The following is a 13,801-nucleotide window of genomic DNA, read 5'->3' on the forward strand; positions in this document are numbered from 1 at the left end:
AATTGTCTTCCTTTGAGCTTTCAAGGGAAGTAGGAAAATTCAAATTGTTAAAATGAGCTACATTAACAAGTGGTAATAACCATGACTTCTTGGGTCTATTTAGTGGTCTTATTCCTTTAAAAATGTATATTTTATAGAATGTTTGGCATGAAATAAAAGACAAAATAATAGCATCTGTTTTCTGTAATATGGTCTAGATTGAGTTCTCTCTACACAATAAATTATATTGACTGAATGAGTGATATAATGAAGACAGTATGAAGAAATCATTTTTAGTCTTTTAGGAAACCTGTTTTCAAACCTAGGAAATGAGAGACAGGAGTAGATGTAGGAGACATTGAGAGGAAGAAGAGGCAGGAGGATGTTACATAGTCACTCCAAAGAGAACAAAGAGCAGGAAATACTGTAGATATTTGCTGGGAACGGAAATTGGGATTTGTGAGATATAATTTATTATAAAAATTACTTGTTACTTAGTAAAACAAAACACAGTAATGATAAAAACAGATATATACAGAATACTCTACCCAACAAAAACAGAATGCATATTCTTCTCACATGCACATGGGGCATTTTCTAGGATAGGCCATGTATTGGACCACTAATCAAGTCTCTCTTGATATGCAAATACAAATATCATAAAAAGCAACTCCTCTGGCCAAATACGATGAAGTTTAAAGTCAGGAACAAAAGTAAAACAAGAAAATACCAAGACCTGTAGAAATCAAACCACACACTCTTAAACACCAAGGGATCAAAAAAGAAATTGTAGGGAAAATTAGAAAATACCTAGTGGTGAATGAAAAAGAAGTTTTGTCCCAACCAAAACTTATGCAACACAGAAAAATCCATGCTAAAGGAAAAAAATTATAGCTGTAAATACTACCTTAAAAAAACAAAAAAGATGGGGCAGCATCTGTGGCTCACGGAGTAGGGCACCGGCCCCATAGAGGTGGTGGGTTCAAACACAGCCTTGGCCAAAAACTGCAATAAAAACAAAAAAAGATGTGACATGAGTGACCTAACTTTGCAACCCAACTACAGAAAGGAACTATATAAAGGACAAACTAAATCTACAGCTAGCAGAAAAAAAGAAAGCAATAAATGTTAGAACAGAGATAAATGAAATATAGAATAGGAAAATATTTGAGAAAATCAACAAAACCAAAAGTTGATTCTTTTAAAATATCAACAAAATTAACACACCTTTAGATAGCTATACTAAGGAAAAAAGAGAAAAGATTCAAATTACAAAAACCAGAAATAAGAATGGAGACATTACTACCTTTTCCACAGAAATTCAAAGGATGTTTAAAAGACTACCAAAAAACTGGATGACCTAAATGAAATAACAAATTCCAAAAACACAAAACCTATCAAGATTAAACCCATAAAGAAATAGAAAATCTGAACAGGGCTACAGTTGGTAAGGAGACTGAATTGGTACTCAAAAAGTTTCCAACAAAGAAAAGCCCTGGACCTAATAGCTTTACTGATGAATTCTATCAAATAGTTACAGAAGAACTAACACTAAGCCTTATCAAACTTCAAAAAAATTAAAGAGAAGGAAACACTCCCTGATTCATTCTATGGTGTCAGTTTCTATTAACCCCATACCAAAGCTAGACAAACACACACACACACAAACCCTACAAACCAAATCCCTGAGCACTGATAAGAGTTGAAAACCTTAACAAAATATTAACACTGAATTCAGTTGCATATACAACTTGACCAAGTAGAATTTGCTGTTGGAATGTAAGAATGGTTTATGATGTGAAAACTCATCAATGTAATAAACCACATTAACAGAATAAAGGAGAGAAAACCACACAATCATCCCACTCGATGCATAAAAACACTTTGACAAAATTCAACATCCTTTTGTAATAAAATTTCTCAAAACTCTAGGAATAGAAGGGTATATATTAACCAGTGTGATGTAAGCGTTCCTAATTCTATATGAAATAAGCACATTATACCCCATAAATTCATTGATATATACATGATCTATGTGTTTATGATTTAATAAAAGTAGTAGAAGAAAACTCTCAACATAATAAAAGCTATGTACAAAAAACCAACAGCTAATATCACATTCAGTGGTGAGAGGCTCAAAGCTCTACCTCTGAGATCTTCAATAAAGCAGAGATGCCTGCTATCACCTCTATTCAACATAGTATTAGAAGTCCTAGTCCACAATTAGTCAGTAAAAAGAAACAACCAAATGAGAAAGTAAAAAGTAAATTTATCTCTGTTCACAGATAATATAATCCCATATGTAAGAAATATATTCCACAATTTCCACAAAAATTTGTTAGAGCTAATAAACAAGCTAAGCAAGGTACTAGGGTACAAAGTTAACATACAAAAATCATTTGTATTTCTATACGCTCACACCAAACAATCTGAACATAAAATTAAGAAAACAATTCCACTGACAATACCATTAAAAAGAATAATATTATTTAGGATTTAATTTAACCAAGAAAGTGAGTGTCTTGTTCAAAAAGAGTACAAATCATTTCTGAAAAATATAAGACATATGTAAAAGAAAAAACATCCATGTTTATGTTTGGGAGACTTAATAATGTCTAGTTGTCAATACTACCAATGTGATCTACAAATTAATGCAATCCTAATCAAAACTCAATGATGTTTTTGTAAAAATAGAAAAACTTTTCCTAAAAGGCTGCCATGGACTCTCAGGAAACCCCAAATAGCCAAACAATACTAAAAATGAATAACAAAGATAGAGGACTCATACTTAAACTTACAAAGATACAATAATGGTACTTTAAGACACACATATAGACCAAGGAAATAGAGTCCAGAAATAAACCCTCACCCATATGGTCAAATGATTTTTGAAAAGGGTACTAAAATCATTCAGTGAGGAAAAGATAGTCTTTTCAACAAGCAGTGCTGGGGAAAATGGTTATCCACATACAAAAAATAAATAAACTTAGACTCTTACTTAACATCACATATAAAAATTAACTCAAAACAATTCATGATCTAAATGTAAGATCTAAAACTACAAAAACTCTTAGATGAAAACATATAGCAAATCTTCAACACTGGAGTTGGCAATTATTTCTTGAATGTGACACCAAAGCACAGGCAACAAAAGAAAAAAATAGACAAGTTAGACTTCATGGTAATTTTCATTAAATTTCACAAAAATAAAATGTGCATCAAAAGAAAACATTAAGAGAATAAAAAGGCAGCCCACCAAATGAGAGAAAATATTTGCAAATAATATATCTGATAAGGTGTTAAAATCCAGAATATATAGAAAACTTCTAAAAACTCAACAGCAAAAACAAACAAGCTGATTAAAAAACATGCAAAGGTCTTGAATATGCATTTTTCCAAGGAAGATATATAAATGACCAATAAATAAATGAAAAGGCGTTCAACATCACTAATCATTTGAGAAATGCAAATCAAAATTACACTGAGATGCAATCTCACACCCAGATTGCAACTGTCAAAAAACAAAGCTCAAGCAAAGATATGTGAAACTTGGTAAATGTGGAATGTAAGTGTCTTGGCAAGTAACTGAGAGAATGCCAGGAAGGCTACATTAACCAGTGTGATGAAAGTGTGTCAAATGCTCTGTGAAGCTAGTGAATGATGCCCCATGATCATATCAATGTACACAGCTATGATTTAATAAAAAAAAAATAAAAAACACCTTATTAAAAAAAAAAGAAAAATTGGAATCATTTTACACTTTTGGTAGGAATGTAAAATGGTGAACATGTTGTGACTACAAACAGAATGGTAGTTTCCCAAAAAATTAAAAATAGAATTACCATATGATCTAAGTCCACCTCTGGTATATATTCAAAATAATTGAAAACAGATTCTCAAAGAGATATCTAAATATCCATGTTCATACACCAGTATCATCCACAATAGGTAAAATGTGGAAACAATATATGTGTCCTTCAGTGGGTAAGTGGACAAATTGTGTGTGTATGTGTACATGCATATAATAGAATACACTTCAGCCTTAAAAAAGAAGAAAATTCTGACGTATACTACTACATGGGTGAAATTTAAGGACATTATGCTAAATGAAATAAGCCAAACACAAAAAGACAAATATTAAATGTTTCCATTTGTATGAGGTGCCTAGAGTAATTAAAATGATAAAGACAGAAAGAGCAATGGTCATTGCCAGGAACTCAGGTAAGAGGTGTTATTTTTAATGTTTCAGATTTGCAGGATAAAAAGAATTCTGGAGATAAAATAGTGGTAATAGTTTCCCAATATATTTAATGCCACTAAACTATACATTTAAATCGATAAAGATAGTAAATTTTACATGTGTATATTTTACTAGAATAAAAAAGGGAGAAAACGTTAGGAAAACTTTGTGACTTTTTGTGTACCCTTGTACCAACAAAAACAATTAAATAAATGAAAACAAGGTTATAGGGACTTGACCATGGTAACCAATGGTCTTGAGGAGACAGCAATGATTTTTCTCCTACTAATTTGGCACCAAGATTGCAAAAGGAAGGGACGGGGAAGGGAAGGGAAGGGAAGGGAGAGGGAGAGGGGGAGGGGGAGGGGAAACGGGAGGGGAAGAGAAGGGAAGAGAAGGGAAGAGAAGGGAAGGGAAGGGAAGGGAAGGGAAGGTCATGAGATTAAGAGAACTGACCAAAGTTAAGCACAGTTAAGTTGGAAAGTGAAAGCTAAACCCACATCTATCTAAATTCAAAGTTAAGGATTTAAATTAGGTTACTAGGACTCTCAAAACTAGGACATAGTAGGTAGTTCAAAATAAAAATTCTTTTGCAAGAATATCTGAAACCAAAATGTTCCAAGCATGGCTGGAGCTATAAACAGGCTAGCAGGCTATGAGTAGAAGTATAAAGACATCATCAGTGGAACTAATCTGGAGTGAGCAGAGATGTTTAAGCAGTAATTAATAGGTGAAAATTAGGATAAAAACACATACCTGCATTTAAATGTGGCTATTTTTTAAATCTTACTTTAAATATTATTTTTAAGTAAATATATACACTAGGAAACAATTCTTCTTTGTGGTATTAATACAAAGACGTATTATTCTTTTTTTTTTTTTTAGCAATAGGGTTTTACTCTGAAGTTAGATTGAAGTATAGTAGCATGATCTTAGCTCTCTATAAACTCTAGTATCTGGACTCAAGTGATCCTCCTGCCTCAACCTTCCAAGTCATGAGGATTACAGGCCCACAACTACCATTCTGGATCTCACTATGTTACCCAGGCGGGTCTTGAACTCCTGGGATCAAACAGTCCTCCCACCTTGGCTTCCTCAAATGCTGAGATTACAGGCATGAGCCACCACAACCAGCCAATAATAATATTTTAATTTCAAAATAGCACAAATGAGTTGAAAAACATGATTAAATAATTAACTCAGTTATCCTAACCATAAAAAACTTAATTATTCAAACAATGGAGTTTCACACAAAGGCTGCCACTAACCAGAGTCATACATTACCAAGTTACAGTCATGCACATAAAAAAGATAAACAGCCTTTCAGGGTTAAGCCATCTTAACATCTCAAGCCTATACGTGATGATAAATGTCATGGAGTCAAAGACCTGCGACATTTGACAAGGAAAATCCATGTATGTTCTAACTGGGTTATTCAGTACATACTGATCCAAAATGCATTCCCTAAGAACAAGACAAGTACTAAATACTCGTCACTTTGAATGTACATACAAACGTAATTAATAATTTTTGATAGCAAGGCCTGTTCCTTGTGGGCATAATAATACCATGGACCACTATAAAAGCAAATCCAAAAGAAGATGAAAACTAGCTTGGTCATATAGGCTTTACAATCTAAATAGAAAGTTTGAAAATCATAAATAAATAGATGAAAACACAATCAGTAAACATATTACATAGAAAGTCTGACAATTAAGTTCATGAACTTGCCACTGTCCATTTACCATTGGCAGCACCATACAAACAGATCGGTGAGGTTTTATAACTTTGGTGTATCAGTACCTCACATCTCTGTTCATGTTGACATGTGGCAGTGTCTTGTTGAGTGGCATTCATTATTGTTGTTGCGTGTTTTAATATGCCATGGTGGGACTGTCAGAGCTTGAATTAGAGCAATGAACAAACATTACCTTTCTTGTTAACTTGGCAAGAGTGAAAGTGAAACATATTACTCTTAGTAATATGGACATATTAGTCCAAGTTTATGGGGAAGATGCCATGAAGAAAACATCAGTGTACAAGTGGATCAAATGTTTTTCTCAGGGGAGAGAAAGTATCGCTGATGAAGAAAGGTCAGGGTGGCCAGTAACGAGCAGAACTGACGAAAACACTGAAAAATCCATGGAACTCTGCATCAAAATTGTTAGCTAACTGTGAGAAGCATAGCAGACCTAATAAATATGGACAGAAAAACAGGAAAATCTCAATTGAAAATCTTCACATGAGAAATGTGTGTGTAAAAATGGTCCCAAAGGCACTCGCCGGGGACCAAAAGCAGAGAGTTCACAGGGCACTGTCTGTGAGGGGATTTTTAGCCAGTGAACAAGTAACTATATTGGAACACCCTCCCTTCTCACTTGATTAGGCCCCCAGTGACTTTTTTCTTTACTGAAAGATAAAGAAAATATTGAAAGGAAGACATTTTGATGACAGTCAGGACATGAAGAATAATATGATGAGGGCTCTGACGGCCATTCCAGCAAAAGAGTTCCAAAATTGCTTTAAATGGTAGACTCGGCCCTGGTGTTGGTGCAGCTTCCCAAAAGGGAGAACTTCAAAGGTGAACAGTGATATTCAGCAAGGAGGCATGAATAGCACTTTTTCTAGGATGTGTTCGTGAATTTAATTATCAGACCTCAAATAGTTACTTGGTAAATGACTAAATTTTCAAGAAAGTATGCAAAAAATAACACTCATTATGTGTTAAATGGACTGCACTCATCCCAATGGCATTATCTTAATATATTTTTGTTATATAAATCATATTTTATATGAATAAAAATTCAAGGAATAACCCCCCCAAAAAATCCAACTATATTTTTCTACAACAGTTATTAAATATGTAGTATAAAGAATGCCTCCAACCTTATAGAAATCACAAAATTCTTTAAGAAATCTATGTTTTTGGTAAAATCTTAGCATTGTTGTGTTATACTCAAAGGAACTGCTAAGATAATTGAAGTCAACATTTGCTTAAAAATTCCATAATACAAAAGTGGAAAAATCTAAAGATTTTAATGTGAAACTTTCATCAGATGTTAGCCACTGTATCATGTTTATATTCAATTCTCATAAACTTTTTATCCACTGTTTAATTCATTTTTGTACTCTTCCTTGTGACTGGAGATTACTGGCTTCTTCTCTGACATCATTACTAGATAAGATCTCAATGACCTGTTACTGTATCCTTGAATAGGAAAAGACAGCATCTCCAGGAAAGCCAATAAGTCAACCATGTGATATAGGCACTAAGAAAATGAGATTAAATCTTAAAACTGTGCTAACAGAATCTAGAATGAGGAAGATGACATTCCCACTCTTGTAAGCAGTGGATGAGATCACACAATCAATATTGCGATACAGAATGACCCAGAAACTCTGCAATATTCTAAGAAAGGGGAAAGACTAGCATTGTAACATGTAAGACAGTGTTGAAAGAATCAAAGGTGTTACATATTGACTAATTAAGGGCCTGGGAGAATAAATGGGACAGAAAAAATTTCCAATGTTTGAAAACTTCAAATCAAATTTACTCTGCTTATTTACAGAGGACATACTACAACGAGTCAAGAATACTACTCAAAGTAAAAAACTATTTTTGAACATAGAATTTCTTATCAATATGTTGTTTGAGGTATCAGTGAGCATAAGAGACTGTAGATGTTTATGCAGAATGTCGGAAACTTGCCTAGATTACCCTAAATGCCAGTTTTACCATATAATTTTATGATGCTTCCTTAAGTTCAGAAGTGAAATATTTAATACGGCTGGGCTGTGGATGTTATTTTGACATTAACATGGAAACTACAGTTATCAACCTGCTATTTTCTGATTTTTATTAGCAATTAAAAAGTTATTTATTTTCCCAATTTAATAAGCAGTTTATGCAATGGCCATTGTTTTTCAAATGTTATTACTATTATTTTATTGTTGGGGATTCATTGAAGGTACAAAGAACCAGATTATACTGATTGCATTTGTTAGGTAAAGTCCCTCTTACAATTGTGTCCCATTCCCAAGGAGGTGTGTTCAAATGTTATTTTTCGAAGAACATTCACCAGGGACTAGGGCAGGAGGAGATGAGAAAATGAGGAGATGTTGGTCAAAGGGTACAAAGCTTTAGTTAGACAGGAGAATAAGTTGTAAAGATCTATTTTAGAGCATGGTGACTATAGTTCATAACAACGTATTGTATACTTGAAAATTGCTAAAAGAGAGTTTTAAATCTTCTCACCATATACACAAAAACAATAAGTTAATTAGCTTGATTTAATTCTTTCACAATGCATGCATATATTAAACATCACCTTGCTCACCATAAATATTTTACACAATTTATTTGTCAATTAAAACTAATAATTTCTTTTTTACTTCAACTGGTATGACCCCACAAAGTGCTAAGTCACTCACTGACATGATTATTCAGTCATTCATTCAACATGTGTTCAGAGCCTGCTCTGTGCCAAGGACTGCAAGATAACAGACAAAAACAGAGAACAAAACAACGCCTATGCTTATAATCTGCTGGGGTAAGTAGACACATAAAAATAGCCATTTTCAAAGTACTGGGTCTTTATTCTACAAGCTGGGGCTCTGGGAACACACTGGATGGTCTTTAACTTTCCCGGGAGAATCAAGAAAGACTTCACAGAGGAGTTGTTCTTTGAGGTGGGCTTTAAAAGATTAATGAAATTTCACTAGATAGCCAGGGGAGATAAAAATATTTCAAGCAGAAACAGTATCATATGTTCAGAGGCATGGAAGTACATCGTGTATTTAGAAAAAGTGGCAAGAAATTTGGTAAGGCTGAAGTGTAAGGTTTAAGGTCAGGAAAGAATGAAATTAAGTCTGACAAAGTAGATTGTGACTAAATACCTGGGATCAACACAAGCCCCCACACTGTTTGGGTTTAACCTGGAGTACAAAGCACAAAGGAAGGATGTTTTGAGGTGAAAAGGTGACTCGGTCACATTTACATTTTAAAAAACATATGAGCATCAAGTGTAAGAAACTCATTTCTATAAATACTAGTTTTTGTTTTGAAACACTTTAGGGAATCTTGAATCCCAGTTACTGGCACGAGCAAGGGTAAATTAATAGGCACCAGATGGCAGCATAGAGCGCCCAATGCTTTGCATCAGTTACTATTTCTGAGCCTCTATTTTTTACTTAAATATTTCTTTTATTCAAAAAACTTACCAAACGAATGAGCACTCTTTGGACTGATGAGCATGCAGTAGATTACTGTAAAAGAAATATGGATTTTTTTTATAGTGTTAAAGCCCATGTTGATGGATGATAGGGAAAAGCAGTTATCAAGAATAAAAATAACTGGATAAAATAAAAAGTACAACCTTGAGTTCAATGGACTTATAAATTTCTCTTGCAAAAGTTGCCATACATTTTTAAATTATAATAATAATAATAATACATATATGTATGTAATACAAAAAATATATTAAACCATTTCACATTTATTTATAATCTCCTCTCTTTGCCTTGATTCCACCATAACCATATGAACAAACACTGCTATCCCCATTTTGCTGGGATTGAAGCTGAGGTTCATATAAATTAAAATTATGTACCCAGTTTACATGGTACAGTTAATAAATGATAGTGCCAAAACCAAGACTCTAGTTTTTGAATTACAAATATAATCTCTGGTTCACTTTATTATGTTTCACAACCAAAAAATAGTTGAGAAGTAGGACAAGATTAAAACAAGGAAATGACAGAACCACATAACTCTAATGCCATTTTGTGAAAAATGGAGAGGAAGAAAATGTAAATATTACAAAATGGATTACATATTTATTAACTACATGATTTTCTGAAAATTTTTTCGAAGAATTTGCATGCCAAAGGAAACTATAACCAATATTCACATCTACCCACAGAATTTACGTTAGAGAAGCTCTATACATTTTTAATGTATAGGTTTATAACATGTTGACAAAATGATTAGCAAGAAACACAAAAACAGTTTATAACTTTGGACCTAAAAAATTCCAATGACTATAAATACTATATAGAGAAACCATCTCTGTTTGTTCCATGTCATCATAGCTTTAAAATTAGACACAAAGTTTGAATACTCAACAGTGAAGTTGTTTATTTAGTAGTGTGGAAAGTTTCCCGCCAGTTCTTAAGGGGAGGCAGCTGTAATGAATTATGAAAATGAAATTTTCTTTTTTCAGAGAGTTAGCGGATAAGAGAGGTAACTAACTCTTTTCTCTTCTCTCCCCTCTCCCCTTTACCCCCAGAGAACAAGCCAATCCTTTATGAGTTGTCTTTGTTTTCAGTTTATGATCTCTGCTAAGACAGACCAAAGCTGACTGAGACCATTTCATTCAATCACTAAGAAGCTGGAAAAAAGGCAAAAGTCTCATGCAGAACATTACAGGAATTTGAGATGTATAGAGAAAATGAAAAAGAGGAGCTGATTCCAGCAGTCTCTTCTTAAGTTAAATTTAGTTTCCTAAATACTTAGAACTTTATCATAAGATCTCTATACCATCTATTAAATAAAAAAACAATTTTAAAATATTACATTTACTATTTTATAAAAGGTAAAACATGTTAAGGTCTAAATGTAAAAAATTTTCAATGGATTGGTTTATCTGAAAATTAATAACTGAAGTACAGAAGAAATTTCCATTAGTTTGAAAAAGAATGGAACTGATTTTAAAACATCTGTATTTATTTGTGCAACCATAAGTTTAGAAACAAAGTATCCAGCATATTTTCTATAGTTAAAAAGGAAATAGTTTCATTGACTACACTATAAAACAATTAAAATATTCTCTCTCCCTCTCTCCTTCTCCGCAACTGAATATTTTTGATTTGACCTTAAATGACCTACTTAGTAGTTTCTAAGCTGGCCAAATTCAGCACATATGCCTGCACCTGTACAAAAGGCATTTCAGATTTTCCCCTTTTGATAAGAACTAAAATTTTATTTCACAATTAAAGCTTAGTTAGGTAAAAGTCACTTAAACCAAGAAAGGAACCTATCTATACTTATGAAAAATACTCGTGAGACGCTCACCAAGAAGCTACACATTTTCCATGCGTTATCATCATGCTCCATCATCATGCTCCAACCAACAACAACAACAACAACAAATAACTATGGAAAGGAGTAAAGAACCTTTTTCATCATAAAGGTTGTAATCCAAAATTAAGTTTATGAGTTTTAGAATTGCATTGGATCTGTCAATAACTTTATCACCAATGTCATATTTCACAAACCTAGAAGAAATGATTCTATGCTTTATTTGGAAATAGAAAAGAGGCCAAATTGGGTGACACCTGTGGCTCAAGGGAGTAGGGTGTTGGCTCCATATGCTGGGGGTGGCAGGTTCAAACCTAGCCCCAGCCAAAAACTGCAAAAAAAAAAAAATCCAAATAACCAAAGCAATCTCAAGCAAATACAATAAATACGTAAGTATCACATTATCAGATGTCAAACTATATTACAAAGCTATACTAACAAAAAAAAACAGCACAGTATTGGCACAAAAAATAGAGAAATAAACAAATGGAACAGGAGAGAACCCAGATATAAACCCATCTACATACAGCCAACTGATCTTTGACAAAGCAGACAATTATATGCACTGGAGAAAAGAAGCTGTGTTCAATAAATGGTGCTGGGAGAATTGGGCAGCCACATGCAGAATGAAATAGGATGCATATCTCTCACCAGTTAAAAAATAATTAAAGATGGGTAAAAGACCATAAGACATGAAATCATAATAATGCTAGAAGAAAAGACTGGAAAAACTCTCCTAGATAATGGCCTAGGCAAAGAATTTATGAGGAAAACCCTAATAGTAATTATAGCAACAACAAAAATGAATAAATGGAACTTGATTAAATTAAAATTAAAAGGCTTTTACACAGATAAGGAAATAATCAATAGAACAAAAAGCTTACAGAATGGAAAGAAATGTTCACAAGCTATACATCCAATCAAGGTTTAGTAACCATAATCTACAAAGAACTCAAGCAAATCAGCAAGAAATAAACAACCCCATAAAAAAGTGATCAATAACATGAACAGAAGCTAAGGAGAGTTAGACGGCCAATAAACATTAAAAAAAAAATGAAGAAGATAGATAAATGGCCAATAAACATTAAAAAAATGCTCAGTGCCACTACTCATTAGATAAATGTAAATTAAAACCACAATGAGATATCCAAAGGAAAAAGAGGTCATTTTATTAAAAAAAAAAAAAACTGCACATAAATGTTTACTGCAGCACAATTCACAACCAAAAAGATGTGGACTTAAGCCAAGTACCCATCAATTCATGCATGGATTAACAAAATGGAGTATATATATGCTATGGAATACTACTCAGCCATGAAGAAGGGTGAATTAAGGCCTTTTGCAACAATTTGTATTGATCTGAAGACTATTATCCAAACTGATACATTTAAAGGATGGAAAAGCAAACACCACATGTATTTGCTTTTAAAGTGGAACTACTGATGAGCACACACACATACAGAGGGAAGCAAACTTCAGTAGAAATAAAGTAGGTGGGGAAGAAAGGATGGACAGAAATCTAGCTAAGGGGCACAAGGCACACTTTCTGGATGATGGACACACTTAAAACCCTGAATCAAGCATAACAAAAGCGATGCATGTAGCCAAAACATTTGTACCCCTGTAATACTTTTAAATAGTTAAAAAAAATTACAGCCATTATTATTCTACTAAAAATGAAAAGGCACAAGCCCCTGTAACTTTTATAGGTTTCTTTTTCAAAATAAAAATAGAAAGCCACCAAGAAAAATCTAACAGTTTTGATTTGCTTTGATTGTGGTTTTAACATAAAGGGAGAAAGTAATTAACTGAAGATATGTCATTAGTAAAAATTTTGATTAACTTCTATCTCTCGATTTCCTGGCCCTTTCCAAGTTTTGGGCTGCATCTGTCTTGAAATGCATGTCTTTCTTATTTTTTTGCCTTTGCCTTTACCCTGAAAATGTTGTTTCTAACTATAAAGTCTGATGCTGACAATGTTTTAAATAATTTTGAATTATATATCTTCTATAATATGGGAACAAATCATTACATTTCCTATTTCAAGCCTGGAAAAATACCCTCTATAAGAGTTTACTACTTCTTTTAACAAATTATTTAAAAAAAAAAAATAGTAGTTAGAACTAGAAAAGATCATATACTACATCAGAGTAGAGTATTGAGATATAAGGTTTTACTCCACGTTTTCTCACTCTATTCCTCTTCTATTTCTTGTATTAATAAGCCCTTATTGTCAGTATTTACTCTCCAGGAGTTATAAAATCATATAAAACTAAATGTTGGCATTCTTACTGCCAAGCCAGCCTACGTTCACCCCTCTTAGTGAGAAAAAAAAAAAATCACTAAATGCATGTGGCTGATTTTGATTTATAGATGCAAACATTAGTTTTATTTATAGCTATCATGCATACTTTTCTCTAAGCTTCAGATATTACATGAGGGGTTAAAGCCTAATGTAGTCCAGTCCCATTACCTGGTTAATATGAAGGGCAAAATAAATTACA

The 13,801-nt window shown here is 33.1% G+C and overlaps 1 protein-coding gene across 3 annotated transcripts in view; it reads right to left on the reverse strand.

The window, feature by feature from the left end:
- Positions 1–13,801, reverse strand: part of ZBTB20 (zinc finger and BTB domain containing 20) — an 838,943-nt gene that overhangs the window by 733,804 nt on the left and 91,338 nt on the right. Inside the window, exon 2 of one of the 3 annotated variants that reach the window (XM_053565346.1) lies at positions 9,440–9,484. The exons of the other annotated variants lie outside the window; for them this stretch is intronic. The gene's annotated coding sequence lies outside the window, so the exon portion shown is untranslated. The remainder of the gene's footprint in view (positions 1–9,439; positions 9,485–13,801) is intronic. 3 annotated transcript variants of the gene reach the window in all.

Source organism: Nycticebus coucang, chromosome 16 (assembly GCF_027406575.1).
Source record: "Nycticebus coucang isolate mNycCou1 chromosome 16, mNycCou1.pri, whole genome shotgun sequence".
Classification (NCBI taxonomy): domain Eukaryota; kingdom Metazoa; phylum Chordata; class Mammalia; order Primates; family Lorisidae; genus Nycticebus; species Nycticebus coucang.